Here is a 4,097-nt window from a genome sequence, read left to right as displayed (position 1 = left end):
AGATTCCTGCCAAGCAGCCCATTTCCTTGTACTGACCAAGGAATTCTTACAATGGACAACATTTAATTGGGGCTGGCTTACAGGTTCAGAGGTTCAGTCCATTATCCTTAAGGCAAGAGCAGTGCCTAGGCAGGCATTGCACAGGAGGAGCTGAAAGTTGTACATCTTCTTCCATAGGAAGGCAGAAGTAGACTGTTTTCAGACAGCTAAGAGGAGGGTCTCAAAGCCCACCCCCAAAATGACACACTTCCTCCAACAAGGCCACATCTACTCCAACAAGGCCATGCCTCCTAATAGTTCTGATCCTTGGGCTAAGAATATTCAAACCAACACACCCGCTGACTTTCAGATTTTTTTTTTTTAATGAGGGACATATTTATTAAGGAGACACAACATTATACACAAAGTATTCTCTAACATTCTAAAATACATATACATACTATACATAAGTTTATATTATCAATACAAAAATACACCATTAACATTTCTAAGGATGACAATACAAAAACAATAAATACCACAGTCTAAAACATCTACTTACATTAATTAAGTGCTGGTGAATAGGACAGAAACCGAGGAGGCCATAGCAGATCAAAGCACCAACTCCTGGCTTCCTATTACAGACTTGCTTAGTTTGGGGGAGCTAGCCCAGTATTCTCCACAAAGTTTTCAATTTCCCCAAACTCCGAAAATTGCCTGATGTCATCAACTCTCAAAAACAGAGTGAAGAAAAAAATTGACATTATGGTATTATTTTCCAACCACTTCCACACACTCACTTTAATTGCATTCAGTGAGATTAAAAAATGTCAATTATAGAATTAAGCTTAAAATCAACTGGTCATTGTAGGGAATACCTCAGCAGAATACATCTCTTCTCATAGTCATATTTGTGGTGTATATTTTATTGTCTTTTCCTTTCAAAAAATAAAATTGTGTTCATCAAAACCATTAATGAGGGGGAAAAATCCAACATCAATTCTAGCATTAAGCACAAATGTCAAAAACAGTCAAGGGACCCTGCTGTAGAGCCCAGAGTACTGTGCCGTAAAAGATACAAGACCACAAACGTGACCACAACTTTTCCTGTGTCCACACTTCCAGTGGATGATGGCCACAGAGCTTTTCTTTCAAGGAACTCGAAGTACTTATCATGTGAGAGACTAGGTCTAATTGATTTTACCCCCGGGCAAGATTTTCAGATTTTTTTTTTGTTGTTTTTTGAGACAGGGTTTCTCTGTGTAGCCCTGGCTGTCCTGGAACTCACTCTTGTAGACCAGGCTGGCCTCGAACTCAGAAATCTGCCTGTCTCTGCCTCCCAAGTGCTGGGATTAAAGGTGTGTGCCATCACTGCCCGGAAAGATTTTCAGATTTTAGCAGGCATACAACTAGCAAAAAAAATCTGTGAGAGTTGTAGTTAAACCGGGACACTTTCATGGGGTGTGTTCTTATATAAGCAAAGCATCTGATAGGTGGCTGAGAGGAGGAAGGAGGGACAAAACGCCACTACCATTTGCTAGCACATCAGTCAGTCAGGCTTCCTGTTTTCAGTCACAGGGGGACTCTCACGACCACGCCCTCCCACCTTTTTACTTTCAAGTGTAACAGACTACCCAGAGTTCCTTCTGTTGCCTTCTTATTGGTCTGGAGGTCTAGGACTTAAAGCGACACAGTATGAGCCGTTCACTCTACAGCTAATCCCAGGAAAGTCACTCAAGAGTTCCTCTTGTCTGGAGTCATATCTGCGAGTGGGACTGGGAGGTGGGGACCAGATAGTGTTGAGGGCGGGATTGTCACTGGAGGTGCAGATTTAAAAAGCAGATGTGCATTTCAGCAAGATTCTGTTTCCTCCAGAATGGAGCCAAAGAATCCATAGATCTTGGAGAGTTCACAGGTCAGGATGCACAGTCTGGTTCAGAACACAGTTGGTCTCTGATGTCCTCATCATGAATGCCTAAGAGATCAAGTACAACTCAACAGAACCCTTTCAACCAACAAGTCACTAATGACTTTGCCATTACAGAATCAAAGGAACTATACGATCCTGGGGCTCCTGGAAACCACCTTTCAGAAGGCCAGCCATCTGTGTTAGCAATATCCAGAGCAGTGAAGCCAACTCAGTAAACAGCAAGGACCCTTGGACAGAATAAACTCTCCTCTTGCTACCAAATGTCCTCAGAGGCACAGGGTGCTAGGGCCAGGGGAGAAGGGCAGTCCTGAAGTTCAGTCTTCAGGCTTTCCCAAGGAAGCACATGGTGGGCATCGGAGTTGCATTTGGAAGGAAACTTGGTTACAGTCTTCGAATACCAGTCCATGAGCAGTTGCTACTTCTTGGGCTTTTCTAGAATGTTCAAGAATTTTCCTCTTGTCATCTCTCTGGACTCATCCAGTCCCAGCTGGTAGGCCAGGTTCTGTAGGCCTCGTACCTACTCCATCAGATTAGCCGTAGTGAGACTCCCCAGTTCTTTCAACATATCGATGTCATCACGTTCTATTTCAGCCGTCCATTTCGGTGGAGAGCTTGTGATGGGACTTTTGAAAGAAGCTGCAAATTCAGCAACACTTGGTAACTGTTCTGGCCAGAGATCAGGTGAGGCATGGTCAAGTTTCTCAAAACTTAGCAAAGATGCTCCCAAATCTGTCCTGTCTGTGGGAGACGCCATCTTCCAGCCCATGTCACGTCTCAGATTTTTAAGTAAGAGAAGTGTAGGCCTCTACCTAGTTTGAGCCACTGTCATTTTATATCACTGATAGTTGTAACTGGACTTATTTCCTCCTTTCTCCCTTTCCTCCAGTCATACCCTCTCATGTGACTCCCCTCTTTGCTTACTTTATATTTATGAGATTTCTTCCTTTAGTTGTTGTCCATATATTTATATATTATTCTTAAATACACAAATGTAGCTTTATCAGTCTATATGATGTTATATAATAAAATAAAATCTTTTTTAAAAACTGAGAGAGAATTCATCAATCTCAAAAGTTTTTCACAACCAGTAAGTTTAGCTGATTTTTGCTCACTTCATGGAGTGGACTGTACTTCCAGAAGGGAGGCAAAGACTCTGTCTTGAATAGGTTTTTGAGAGACCATCTCTTAAGTAAGAAATGTATTCATTTCACATCTGAAAAATGTGTACATCATCCAGAGAAAGGGCCACAGGACAGTTGGGGAGTGCTGGCAAGTGTTCAAACCCCAGGTTTCTCTGAGTTTGAGTGGAATAGAGAATTTCTACATGATTGTATAAAGTCCATGGAAAATTACCTCCTGATCCCCTTCCTTCCCAAAAGGGTGTGGCCACACTGTTCCAAGAAAAACCATAAGATCCTTCCCTCTCCAAAAAGGGTGAAGACACATAGTTCCAAGAAAAACCTTGGGTTATCTGACATGTGGAGCTGTCTGACAACAGATAGCTCCCCGTTAAAGGGTCCCCCACAGCCCATCAATGTCAACCGACCAGTTTATCATAAAAACACCTGCCCTGTTCAAACTGTGTATATGCTTCTGCCCGAGTGCATTCTCGACTGCTTCTTCTGCATGAGTAAGCAACCTCAATGCATTGAACTAATTAAATCCTCTTGGGATTGCAGAGATTGCTCTCCGTGAGCTTCTTTCGTGGGGTCCTAGTAGTGTAGCCGCTGGGCTTCACAATTGGAAGTATCCCAGGTGGGCATGACAGAGACATTTGAATGGGAGCACAGCATCCTGTAGGAATACAGGCATGGGTGCTGCATAGACTACCCATGCACCAAGCTAGAGCTCTGTGCAAGTCAGCACAGCAGAAAATGCCTAGTCTGCGTGTAGTCCTGTGGAGGGCAGACTGAAAGCAGCCGGCAGGAACTGGGAAGTACTGTATTTTCAGGGGTTAGAGTTTGAGTTTCCTAAAGGGCAATGAGGGATCAGCAGGGAGGGAGAAATGGACTGTTAGGGGAAATCACAGCTAGACAGACTAGTTAGGAAGGCTGTGCAATCACCTCATGAGAGAAGACAAGAGCTGGAATTAGCTACCACCATCTGAGGACAGAGAAAGGGGTGTGTCTGAGATAAGGAGACAGAATTGGTAGCACTTGGCTGCTGATTGGATGTAGGATTTTAGGCT

General features: G+C 43.4%; 1 pseudogene; it reads right to left on the bottom strand.

Moving 5' to 3' along the window:
* Nucleotides 1-2,261: 2,261 nt before the first annotated feature.
* Nucleotides 2,262-2,675, bottom strand: LOC114636993 (annotated as a pseudogene).
* Nucleotides 2,676-4,097: the final 1,422 nt, after the last annotated feature.

This window comes from Grammomys surdaster, unplaced genomic scaffold (genome assembly GCF_004785775.1).
Source record: "Grammomys surdaster isolate TR1022 unplaced genomic scaffold, NIH_TR_1.0 125114, whole genome shotgun sequence".
Taxonomy (NCBI): Eukaryota; Metazoa; Chordata; class Mammalia; order Rodentia; family Muridae; genus Grammomys; species Grammomys surdaster.
This window is presented reverse-complemented; position numbering and strand designations above follow the sequence as displayed.